Source organism: Xylocopa sonorina, unplaced genomic scaffold (genome assembly GCF_050948175.1).
Source record: "Xylocopa sonorina isolate GNS202 unplaced genomic scaffold, iyXylSono1_principal scaffold0234, whole genome shotgun sequence".
Lineage (NCBI taxonomy): Eukaryota > Metazoa > Arthropoda > Insecta > Hymenoptera > Apidae > Xylocopa > Xylocopa sonorina.
The window spans coordinates 436,757-451,207 of NW_027490305.1; positions in this window are offsets into that span (position 1 = coordinate 436,757).

Genomic DNA, 14,451 nt, shown 5'->3' on the forward strand with positions numbered 1-14,451 from the left:
AATTGTTATGCATTCCTCGTCTACGATTCAAATGAATGTAAATGCGACACTTCCTTGCAAGGAAATAGCGTTTGCAGATGTCTACGTATAGTAGCAATAGAGTTCTTATGATTCTTATAACGCGATATCGAATCTCATTTCTATGTTTCATGGTAAGATATAATATGATTTGCGAAGTGTCATGTATTCCTCGTCTACACTTCAAATGAATGTAAATGCGACACTTCCTTGCTAGGAAACAGCGTCTGCAGATGTCTAGGTATCGTAGCAATAGAGTTCAAATGCTTCTTAAAACGAGATATTGCATCTCATATCTTTGTTTCATGATAAGATATAATATTCATTGCGAAGTGTTATGCATTTCTCGTATACGATTCAAATGAGTGTAAATGCGACACTTCCTTGCAAGGAAATAGCGTTTGCAGATGTCTACGTATCGTAGCAATAGAGTTCTTATGATTCTTAAAACTTGATATCGCATCTCATTTCTATGTTTCATGGTAAGATATATTATGATTTGCGAAGTGATATGTATTCCTCGTCTACACTTCAAATGAATGTAAATGCGACACTTCCTTGCTAGGAAATAGTGTCTGGAGATGTCTAGGTATCGTAGCGATAGTGTTCTAATGCTTCATAAAACGCGATATCGCATCTCATTTCTATGTTTCATGGAAAGATATAATATGATTTGCGAAGTGTCATGTATTACACGTGTACACTTCAAATGAATGTAAATGCGACACTTCCTTGCAAGGAAATAGCGTTTGCAGATGTCTACGTATCGTAGCAATAGATTTCTAATGCTTCTTAAAACTCGATATCGGATCTCATTTCTATGTTTCATGGTAAGATATAATATTCATTGCGAAGTGTTATGCATTCCTCGTCTACGATTCAAATGAATGTAAATGCGACACTTCCTTGCAAGGAAATAGTGTTTGCAGATGTCTAGGTATCGTAGCAATAGAGTTCAAATGCTTCTTAAAACGAGATATTGCATCTCATATCTATGTTTCATGATAAGATATAATATTCATTGCAAAGTGTTATGCATTCCTCGTCTACGATTCAAATGAATGTAAATGCGACACTTCCTTGCCAGGAAATAGCGTCTGCAGATGTCTAGGTATCGTAGCGATAGAGTTCTAATGCTTCTTAAAACGCGATATCGCATCTCATTTCTATGTTTCATGGTAAGATATAATATGATTTGCGGAGTGTTATGTATTCCTCGTCTACACTTCATATGAATGTAAATGCGACACTTCCTTGCAAGGAAATAGCGTTTGCAGATGTCTACCTATCGTAGCAATAGCGTTCTAATGCTTCTTAAAACGCGATATCGCATTTCATTTCTATGTTTCATGGTAAGATATAATATGATTTGCGAAGTGTCATGTATTCCTCGTCTACACTTCAAATGAATGTAAATGCGACACTTCCTTGCTAGGAAACAGCGTCTGCAGATGTCTAGGTATCGTAGCAATAGAGTTCAAATGCTTCTTAAAACGAGATATTGCATCTCATATCTTTGTTTCATGATAAGATATAATATTCATTGCGAAGTGTTATGCATTTCTCGTATACGATTCAAATGAGTGTAAATGCGACACTTCCTTGCAAGGAGATAGCGTTTACAGATGTCTACGTATCGTAGCAATAGAGTTCTTATGATTCTTAAAACTTGATATCGCATCTCATTTCTATGTTTCATGGTAAGATATAATATGATTTGCGAAGTGTTATGTATTCCTCGTCTACACTTCAAATGAATGTAAATGCGACACTTCCTTGCTAGGAAATAGTGTCTGGAGATGTCTAGGTATCGTAGCGATAGAGTTCTAATGCTTCATAAAACGCGATATCGCATCTCATTTCTATGTTTCATGGAAAGATATAATATGATTTGCGAAGTGTCATGTATTCCTCGTCTACACTTCAAATGAATGTAAATGCGACACTTCCTTGCAAGGAAATAGCGTTTGCAGATGTCTACGTATCGTGGCAATAGATTTCTAATGCTTCTTAAAACTCGATATCGGATCTCATTTCTATGTTTCATGGTAAGATATAATATTCATTGCGAAGTGTTATGCATTCCTCGCCTACGATTCAAATGAATGTAAATGCGACACTTCCTTGCAAGGAAATAGTGTTTGCAGATGTCTAGGTATCGTAGCAATAGTGTTCAAATGCTTCTTAAAACGAGATATTGCATCTCATTTCCATGTTTCATGATAAGATATAATGTTCATTGCGAAGTGTTATGCATTCCTCGTCTGCGATTCAAATGAAAGTAAATGCGACAATTCCTTGCAAGGAAATAGCGATTACAGATGTCTACGTATCGTAGCATTAGCTTTCTAATGCTTCTTAAAACGCGATATCGCGTCTCATTTCTATCTTTCATGGTAAGATATAATATGATTTGCGAAGTGTCATGTATTCCTCTTCTACACTTCAAATGAATGTAAATGTGACTCTTCCTTGCAAGGAAACAGCGTTTGCAGATGTCTACCTATCGTAGCAGTAGAGTTCTAATGCTTCTTAAAACGCGATATCGCATCTCATTTCCATGTTTCATGGTAAGATATAATATGATTTGCGAAGTGTTATGTATTCCTCGTCTACACTTCAAATGAATGTAAATGCGACACTTCCTTGCAAGGAAATAGCGATTGCAGATGTCTACGTATCGTAGCAATAGAGTTCTTATGATTCTTAAAACTTGATATCGCATCTCATTTCTATGTTTCATGGTAAGATATAATATGATTTGCGAAGTGTTATGTATTCCTCGTTTACACTTCAAATGAATGTAAATGCGACACTTCCTTGCTAGGAAATAGTGTCTGGAGATGTCTAGGTATCGTAGCGGTAGAGTTCTAATGCTTCATAAAACGCGATATCGCATCTCATATCTATGTTTCATGATAAGATATAATATTCATTGCGAAGTGTTATGCATTCCTCGTATACGATTCAAATGAGTGTAAATGCGACACTTCCTCGCTAGGAAATAGCGCTTGCAGATGTCTGCGTATCGTAGCAATAGATTTCTTATGATTCTTAAAACGCGATATCGCATCTCACTTCTATGTTTTATGGTAGGATATAATATGATTTGCGAAGTGTTATGTATTCCACGTCTACACTTCAAATGAATGTAAATGCGACACTTCCTTGCTAGGAAATAGTGTCTGGAGATGTCTAGGTATCGTAGCGATGGAGTTCTAATGCTTCTTAAAACGCGATATCGCATCTCATTTCTATGTTTCATGATAAGATATAATATTCATTGCGAAGTGTTATGCATTTCTCGTATACGATTCAAATGAGTGTAAATGCGACACTTCCTCGCTAGGAAATAGCGTTTGCAGATGTCTACGTACCGAAGCAATAGAGTTGAAATGCTTCTCAAAACGAGATATTGCATCTCATTTCTATGTTTCATGATAAGATATAATATTCATTGCGAAGTGTTATGCATTTCTCGTATACGATTCAAATGAGTGTAAATGCGACACTTCCTCGCTATGAAATAGCGCTTGCAGATGTCTACGTATCGTAGCAATAGAGTTCTTATGATTCTTAAAACGCGATATCGCATCTCACTTCTATGTTTTATGGTATGATATAATATGATTTGCGAAGTGTTATGTATTCCTCGTCTACACTTCAAATGAATGTAAATGCGACACTTCCTTGCTAGGAAATAGTGTCTGGAGATGTCTAGGTATCGTAGCGATAGAGTTCTAATGCTTCTTAAAACGCGATATCGCATCTCATTTCTATGTTTCATGGTAAGATATAATATTATTTGCGAAGTGTTATGTATTCCTCGTCTGCACTTCATATGAATGTTAATGCGACACTTCCTTGCAAGGAAAGAGCGTTTGCAGCTGTCTACGTATCGTAGCAATAGAGTTCTTATGATTCTTAAAACGCGATATCGCATCTCATTTCTATGTTTCATCGTAAGATATAATATGATTTGCAAAGTGTTATGTATTCCTCGTCTACACTTCAAATGAATGTAAATGCGACACTTCCCTGCAAGGAAATAGCGTTTGCAGATGTCTAGGTATCGTAGCAATAGAGTTCTAATGCTTCCTAAAACGCGATATCGCATCTCATTTGTATGTTTCATGGTAAGATATAATATTATTTGCGAAGTGTTATGTATTCCTCGTCTACACTTCATATGAATGTTAATGCGACACTTCCTTGCAAGGAAAGAGCGTTTGCAGATGTCTAGGTATCGTAGCAATAGAGTTCATATGATTCTTAAAACGCGATATCGCATCTCATTTCTATGTTTCATTGTAAGATATAATATGATTTGCGAAGTGTTATGTATTCCTCGTCTACGATTCAAACGAAAGTAACTGCGACACTTCCTTGTAAGGAAATAGCGATTGCAGATGTCTAGGTATCGTAGCAATAGAGTTCATATGATTCTTAAAACGCGATATCGCATCTCATTTCTATGTTTCATGGTAAGATATAACATGATTTGCGAAGTGTTATGCATTCCTCGTCTACACTTCAAATGAATGAAAATGCGACACTTCCTAGCAAGGAAATAGCGTTTGCAGATGTCTACGTATCGTAGCAATAGAGTTCTAATGCTTCTTAAAACGCGATATCGAATCTCATTTCTATGTTTCATGGTAAGATATAATATTATTTGCGAAGTGTTATGTATTCCTCGTCTACACTTCATATGAATGTTAATGCGACACTTCCTTGCAAGGAAAGAGCGTTTGCAGCTGTCTACGTATCGTAGCAATAGAGTTCTTATGATTCTTAAAACGCGATATCGCATCTCATTTCTATGTTTCATCGTAAGATATAATATGATTTGCAAAGTGTTATGTATTCCTCGTCTACACTTCAAATGAATGTAAATGCGACACTTCCTTGCAAGGAAATAGCGTTTGCAGATGTCTAGGCATCGTAGCAATAGAGTTCTAATGCTTCCTAAAACGCGATATCGCATCTCATTTGTATGTTTCATGGTAAGATATAATATTATTTGCGAAGTGTTATGTATTCCTCGTCTACACTTCATATGAATGTTAATGCGACACTTCCTTGCTAGGAAATAGTGTCTGGAGATGTCTAGGTATCGTAGCGACAGAGTTCTAATGCTTCATAAAACGCGATATCGCATCTCATTTCTATGTTTCATGGAAAGATATAATATGATTTGCGAAGTGTTATGTATTCCTCGTCTACACTTCAAATGAATGTAAATGCGACACTTCCTTGCTAGGAAATAGTGTCTGGAGATGTCTAGGTATCGTAGCGATAGAGTTCTAATGCTTCTTAAAACGCGATATCGCATCTCATTTCTATGTTTCATGGAAAGATATAATATGATTAGCGAAGTGTCATGTATTCCTCGTCTACACTTCAAATGAATGTAAATGCGACACTTCCTTGCAAGGAAATAGCGTATGCAGATGTCTACGTATCGAAGCAATAGAGTTCAAATGCTTCTTAAAACGAGATATTGCATCTGATATCTATGTTTCATGATAAGATATAATATTCACTGCGAAGTGTTATGCATTCCTCGTCTACGATTCAAATGAATGTAAATGCGACACTTCCTTGCAAGGAAATAGTGTTTGCAGATGTCTATGTATCGCAGCAATAGAGTTCAAATGCTTCTTAAAACGAGATATTGCATCTGATATCTATGTTTCATGATAAGATATAATATTCATTGCGAAGTGTTACGTGTTCCTCGTCTACGATTCAAATGAATGTAAATGCGACACTTCCTTGCAAGGAAATAGCGATTGCAGATGTCTACGTATCGTAGCAATAGAGTTCATATGATTCTTGAAACGGGATATTGCATCTCATATCTATGTTTCATGATAAGATATAATATGATTTGCGAAGTGTCATGTATTCCTCGTCTACACTTCAAATGAATGTAAAAGCGACACTTCCTTGCATGGAAATAGCGTTTGCAAATGTCTGCGTATCGTTGCAATAGAGTTCTAATGCTTCTTTAAAAGCGATATCGCATCTCATTTCTATGTTTCATGGTAAGATATAACATGATTTGCGAAGTGTTATGTATTCCTCGTCTACACTTCAAATGAATGTGAATGCGATACTTCCTCGCTAGGAAATTGCGTTTGCAGATGTCTACGCATCGTAGCATTATCTTTCTAATGCTTCTGAAAACGCGATATCGCATCTCATTTCTATGTTTCATGGTAGGATATAATATGATTTGCGAAGTGTTATGTATTCCTCGTCTACGCTTCAAATGAATGTGAATGCGACACTTCCTTGCAAGGAAATAGCGTTTGCAGATGTCTACGTACCGAAGCAATAGAGTTGAAATGCTTCTTAAAACGAGATATTGCATCTCATTTCTATGTTTCATGATAAGATATAATATTCATTGCGAAGTGTTATGCATTCCTCGTATACGATTCAAATGAGTGTAAATGCGACACTTCCTCGCTAGGAAATAGCGCTTGCAGATGTCTACGTATCGTAGCAATAGAGTTCTTATGATTCTTAAAACGCGATATCGCATCTCACTTCTATGTTTTATGGTAGGATATAATATTCATTGCGAAGTGTACTGCATTCCTCGTCTACGATTCAAATGAATGTAAATGCGACACTTCCTTGCAAGGAAATAGCGTTTGCAAATGTCTACCTATCTTAGCAATAGTGTTCCAATACTTCTTAAAACGCGATATCGCATCTCATTTCTATGTTTCATGGTAAGATATATTATGATTTGCGAAGTGTTATGTATTCCTCGTCTACACTTCAAATGAATGTGATTGCGACACTTCCTCGCTAGGATATAGCGTTTGCAGATGTCTACGTAACGTAGCGATAGATTTCCAATGCTTCTTAAAAATGCGATATCGCATCACATTTCTATGTTTCATGGTAAGATATAATATGATTTGCGAAGTGTCATGTATTCCCCGTCTACACTTCAAATGAATGTAAATGCGACACTTCCTTGCAAGGAAATAGCGTTTGCAGATGTCTACGTATCGTAGCAATAGAGTTCTTATGATTCTTAAAACGCGATATCGCATCTCATTTCAACGTTTCATGGTAAGATATAATATGATTTGCGAAGTGTCATGTATTCCTCGTCTACACTTCAAATGAATGTAAATGCGACACTTCCCTGCAAGGAAATAGTGTCTGGAGATGTCTAGGTATCGTAGCGATAGAGTTCTAATGCTTCTTAAAACGCGATATCGCATCTCATTTCTATGTTTCATGGTAGGATATAATATGATTTGCGAAGTGTTATGTATTCCTCGTCTACACTTCAAATGAATGTAAATGCGACACTTCCTTGCAAGGATATAGCGTTTGCAGATGTCTACGTATCGAAGCAATAGAGTTCAAATGCTTCTTAAAACGAGATATTGCATCTCATATCTATGTGTCATGATAAGATATAATATTCATTGCGATGTGTTATGCATTCCTCGTCTACGATTCAAATGAACGTAAATGCGACACTTCCTTGCAAGGAAATAGCGTTTGCAGATGTCTACGTATCGTAACAGTAGAGTTCTTATGATTCTTAGAACGCGATATCGCATCTCATTTCAATGTTTCATGGTAAGATATAATATGATTTGCGAAGTGTTATGTATTCCTCGTCTACACTTCAAATGAATGTAAATGCGACACTTCCTTGCAAGGAAATAGCGTTTGCAGATGTCTGAGTATCGTAGCAATAGAGTTCTAATACTTCTTAAAACGCGATATCGCATCTCATTTCAATGTTTCATGATAAGATATAATATGATTTGCGAAGTGTTATGCATTCCTCGTCTATGATTCAAATGAATGTAAATGCGACACTCCCTTGCAAGGAAATAGCATTTGCAGATGTCTACGTATCGTAGCAATAGAGTTCAAATGCTTCTTAAAACGAGATATTGCATCTCATATCTATGTTTCATGGTAAGATATAATATTCATTGCGAAGTGTTATGCATTCCTCGTCTACGATTCAAATGAATGTAAATGCGACACTTCCTTGCAAGGAAATAGCATTTGCAGATGTCTGCGTATCGTAGCAATAGAATTCTTATGATTCTTAAATCGCGATATTGCATCTCATTTCTATGTTTCATGGTACGATTCAAATGAATGTAAATGCGACACTTCCTTGCAAGGAAATAGCGTCTGCAGATGTCTAGGTATCGTAGCAATAGTGTTCTAATGCTTCTTAAAACGCGATATCGCATCTCATTTCTATATTTCATGGTAAGATATAATATGATTTGCAAAGTGTTATGTATTCCCCTTCTACACTTCAAATGAATGCGAATGCGTCACTTCCTCGCTAGGAAGTAGCGTTTGCAGATGTCTACGTATCGTAGCAATAGATTTCTAATGCTCGTTAAAACGCGATATCGCATCTCATTTCTATGTTTCATGGTAAGATATAATATGATTTGCGAAGTGTCATGTATTCCTCGTCTACACTTCAAATGAATGTAAATGCGACACTTCCTTGCTAGGAAATAGCGTCTGCAGATGTCTAGGTATCGTAGCAATAGAGTTCTGATTCTTCTTAGAACGCGATATCGCATCTCATTTCTATGTTTCGTGGTAAGATGTAATATGATTTGCGAAGTGTCATGTATTCCACGTCTACACTTCAAATGAATGTAAATGCGGCACTTCCTTGCAAGGAAATAGCGTTTGCAGATGTCTACATATCGTAGCAATGGATTTCTGCTGCTTCTTAAAACGCGATATCGCATTTCACTTCTATGATTCATGGTAAGATATAATATGATATGCGAAGTGTCATGTATTCCTCGTCTACACTTCAAATAAATGTAAATGCGACACTTCCCTGCAAGGAAATAGCGTTTGCAGATTTCTACGTATCGTAGCAATAGAGTTCTTATGATTCTTAAAACGCGATATCGGATCTTATTTCTATGTTTCATGGTAAGATATAATATGATTTGCGAAGTGGTGTGTATTCCTCGTCTAGACTTCAAATGAATGTAAATGCGACACTTCCTTGCAAGGAAATAGCGTTTGCAGATGTCTACGTATCGTAGTAACAGAGTTCTAATGCTTCTTAAAACGCGATATCGCACCTCATTTCTATGTTTCATGGTAAGATGTAATATGATTTGCGGAGTGTTATGTATTCCTCGTCTACACTTCAAATGAATGTAAATGCGACACTTCCTTGCAAGGAAATAGCGTCTGCAGATGTCTAGGTATCGTAGCAATAGTGTTCTAATGCTTCTTGAAACGCGATATCGCATCTCATTTCTATGTTTCATGGTAAGATATAATATGATTTGCGAAGTGTTATGTATTCCTCTTCTACACTTCAAATGAATGTGAATGCGTCACTTCCTCGCTAGGAAATAGCGTTTGCAGATGTCTACGTATCGTAGCAATAGATTTCTAATGCTCGTTAAAACGCGATATCGCATCTCATTTCTATGTTTCATGGTAAGATATAATATGATTTGCGAAGTGTTATGTATTCCTCGTCTACACTTCAAATGAATGTAAATGCGACACTTCCTTGCAAGGAAATAGCGTTTGCAGATGTCTGAGTATCGTAGCAATAGAGTTCTAATACTTCTTAAAACGCGATATCGCATCTCATTTCAATGTTTCATGATAAGATATAATATGATTTGCGAAGTGTTATGCATTCCTCGTCTATGATTCAAATGAATGTAAATGCGACACTCCCTTGCAAGGAAATAGCATTTGCAGATGTCTACGTATCGTAGCAATAGAATTCAAATGCTTCTAAAAACGAGATATTGCATCTCATATCTATGTTTCATGGTAAGATATAATATTCATTGCGAAGTGTTATGCATTCCTCGTCTACGATTCAAATGAATGTAAATGCGACACTTCCTTGCAAGGAAATAGCATTTGCAGATGTCTGCGTATCGTAGCAATAGAATTCTTATGATTCTTAAATCGCGATATTGCATCTCATTTCTATGTTTCATGGTACGATTCAAATGAATGTAAATGCGACACTTCCTTGCAAGGAAATAGCGTCTGCAGATGTCTAGGTATCGTAGCAATAGTGTTCTAATGCTTCTTAAAACGCGATATCGCATCTCATTTCTATATTTCATGGTAAGATATAATATGATTTGCAAAGTGTTATGTATTCCTCTTCTACACTTCAAATGAATGCGAATGCGTCACTTCCTCGCTAGGAAATAGCGTTTGCAGATGTCTACGTATCGTAGCAATAGATTTCTAATGCTCGTTAAAACGCGATATCGCATCTCATTTCTATGTTTCATGGTAAGATATAATATGATTTGCGAAGTGTCATGTATTCCTCGTCTACACTTCAAATGAATGTAAATGCGACACTTCCTTGCTAGGAAATAGCGTCTGCAGATGTCTAGGTATCGTAGCAATAGAGTTCTGATTCTTCTTAGAACGCGATATCGCATCTCATTTCTATGTTTCGTGGTAAGATGTAATATGATTTGCGAAGTGTCATGTATTCCACGTCTACACTTCAAATGAATGTAAATGCGGCACTTCCTTGCAAGGAAATAGCGTTTGCAGATGTCTACATATCGTAGCAATGGATTTCTGCTGCTTCTTAAAACGCGATATCGCATTTCACTTCTATGATTCATGGTAAGATATAATATGATTTGCGAAGTGTCATGTATTCCTCGTCTACACTTCAAATAAATGTAAATGCGACACTTCCCTGCAAGGAAATAGCGTTTGCAGATTTCTACGTATCGTAGCAATAGAGTTCTTATGATTCTTAAAACGCGATATCGGATCTTATTTCTATGTTTCATGGTAAGATATAATATGATTTGCGAAGTGGTGTGTATTCCTCGTCTAGACTTCAAATGAATGTAAATGCGACACTTCCTTGCAAGGAAATAGCGTTTGCAGATGTCTACGTATCGTAGTAATAGAGTTCTAATGCTTCTTAAAACGCGATATCGCACCTCATTTCTATGTTTCATGGTAAGATGTAATATGATTTGCGGAGTGTTATGTATTCCTCGTCTACACTTCAAATGAATGTAAATGCGACACTTCCTTGCAAGGAAATAGCGTCTGCAGATGTCTAGGTATCGTAGCAATAGTGTTCTAATGCTTCTTAAAACGCGATATCGCATCTCATTTCTATGTTTCATGGTAAGATATAATATGATTTGCAAAGTGTTATGTATTCCTCTTCTACACTTCAAATGAATGTGAATGCGTCACTTCCTCGCTACGAAATAGCGTTTGCAGATGTCTACGTATCGTAGCAATAGATTTCTAATGCTCGTTAAAACGCGATATCGCATCTCATTTCTATGTTTCATGGTAAGATATAATATGATTTGCGAAGTGTCATGTATTCCTCGTCTACACTTCAAATGAATGTAAATGCGACACTTCCTTGCTAGGAAATAGCGTCTGCAGATGTCTAGGTATCGTAGCAATAGAGTTCTGATGCCTCTTAGAACGCGATATCGCATCTCATTTCTATGTTTAGTGGTAAGATATAATATGATTTGCGAAGTGTCATGTATTCCACGTCTACACTTCAAATGAACGTAAATGCGACACTACCTTGCTAGGATATAGCGTCTGCAGATGTATAGGTATCGTAGCAATAGAGTTCTAATGCTTCTTAAAACGCGATATCGCATCTCATTTCTATGTTTCATGGTAAGATATAATATGATTTGCGAAGTGTTATGTATTCCTCGTCTACACTTCAAATGAATGTAAATGCGACACTTTCTTGCAAGGAAATAGCGTTTGCTGATGTCTACGTATCGTAGCAATGGATTTCTGATGCTTCTTAAAACGCGATATCGCATCTCACTTCTATGATTCATGGTAAGATATAATATGATTTGCGAAGTGTTATGTATTCCTCGTCTACACTTCAAATGAATGTAAATGCGACACTTCCTTGCTAGGAAATAGCGTCTGCAGATGTCTAGGTATCGTAGCAATAGTGTTCTAATGCTTCTTAAAACGCGATATCGCATCTCATTTCTATATTTCATGGTAAGATATAATATGATTTGCAAAGTGTTATGTATTCCTCTTCTACACTTCAAATGAATGTGAATGCGTCACTTCCTCGCTAGGAAATAGCGTTTGCAGATGTCTACGTATCGTAGCAATAGATTTCTAATGCTCGTTAAAACGCGATATCGCATCTCATTTCTATGTTTCATGGTAAGATATAATATGATTTGCGAAGTGTCATGTATTCCTCGTCTACACTTCAAATGAATGTAAATGCGACACTTCCTTGCTAGGAAATAGCGTCTGCAGATGTCTAGGTATCGTAGCAATAGAGTTCTGATGCTTCTTAGAACGCGATATCGCACCTCATTTCTATGTTTCATGGTAAGATGTAATATGATTTGCGGAGTGTTATGTATTCCTCGTCTACACTTCAAATGAATGTAAATGCGACACTTCCTTGCAAGGAAATAGCATTTGCAGATGTCTGCGTATCGTAGCAATAGAATTCTTATGATTCTTAAATCGCGATATTGCATCTCATTTCTATGTTTCATGGTACGATTCAAATGAATGTAAATGCGACACTTCCTTGCAAGGAAATAGCGTCTGCAGATGTCTAGGTATCGTAGCAATAGTGTTCTAATGCTTCTTAAAACGCGATATCGCATCTCATTTCTATATTTCATGGTAAGATATAATATGATTTGCAAAGTGTTATGTATTCCTCTTCTACACTTCAAATGAATGTGAATGCGTCACTTCCTCGCTAGGAAATAGCGTTTGCAGATGTCTACGTATCGTAGCAATAGATTTCTAATGCTCGTTAAAACGCGATATCGCATCTCATTTCTATGTTTCATGGTAAGATATAATATGATTTGCGAAGTGTCATGTATTCCTCGTCTACACTTCAAATGAATGTAAATGCGACACTTCCTTGCTAGGAAATAGCGTCTGCAGATGTCTAGGTATCGTAGCAATAGAGTTCTGATGCTTCTTAGAACGCGATATCGCACCTCATTTCTATGTTTCATGGTAAGATGTAATATGATTTGCGGAGTGTTATGTATTCCTCGTCTACACTTCAAATGAATGTAAATGCGACACTTCCTTGCAAGGAAATAGCGTTTGCAGATGTCTGAGTATCGTAGCAATAGAGTTCTTATGATTCTTAAATCGCGATATTGCATCTCATTTCTATGTTTCATGGTAAGATATAATATTCATTGCGAAGTGTTATGCATTCCTCGTCTACGATTCAAATGAATGTAAATGCGACACTTCCTTGCAAGGAAATAGCATTTGCAGATGTCTGCGTATCGTAGCAATAGAATTCTTATGATTCTTAAATCGCGATATTGCATCTCATTTCTATGTTTCATGGTACGATTCAAATGAATGTAAATGCGACACTTCCTTGCAAGGAAATAGCGTCTGCAGATGTCTAGGTATCGTAGCAATAGTGTTCTAATGCTTCTTAAAACGCGATATCGCATCTCATTTCTATATTTCATGGTAAGATATAATATGATTTGCAAAGTGTTATGTATTCCTCTTCTACACTTCAAATGAATGTGAATGCGTCACTTCCTCGCTAGGAAATAGCGTTTGCAGATGTCTACGTATCGTAGCAATAGATTTCTAATGCTCGTTAAAACGCGATATCGCATCTCATTTCTATGTTTCATGGTAAGATATAATATGATTTGCGAAGTGTCATGTATTCCTCGTCTACACTTCAAATGAATGTAAATGCGACACTTCCTTGCTAGGAAATAGCGTCTGCAGATGTCTAGGTATCGTAGCAATAGAGTTCTGATGCTTCTTAGAACGCGATATCGCACCTCATTTCTATGTTTCATGGTAAGATGTAATATGATTTGCGGAGTGTTATGTATTCCTCGTCTACACTTCAAATGAATGTAAATGCGACACTTCCTTGCAAGGAAATAGCGTTTGCAGATGTCTGAGTATCGTAGCAATAGAGTTCTTATGATTCTTAAATCGCGATATTGCATCTCATTTCCATGTTTCATGGTAAGATATAATATTCATTGCGAAGTGTTATGCATTCCTCGTCTACGATTCAAATGAATGTAAATGCGACACTTCCTTGCAAGGAAATAGCATTTGCAGATGTCTGCGTATCGTAGCAATAGAATTCTTATGATTCTTAAATCGCGATATTGCATCTCATTTCTATGTTTCATGGTACGATTCAAATGAATGTAAATGCGACACTTCCTTGCAAGGAAATAGCGTCTGCAGATGTCTAGGTATCGTAGCAATAGTGTTCTAATGCTTCTTAAAACGCGATATCGCACCTCATTTCTATATTTCATGGTAAGATATAATATGATTTGCAAAGTGTTATGTATTCCTCTTCTACACTTCAAATGAATGTGAATG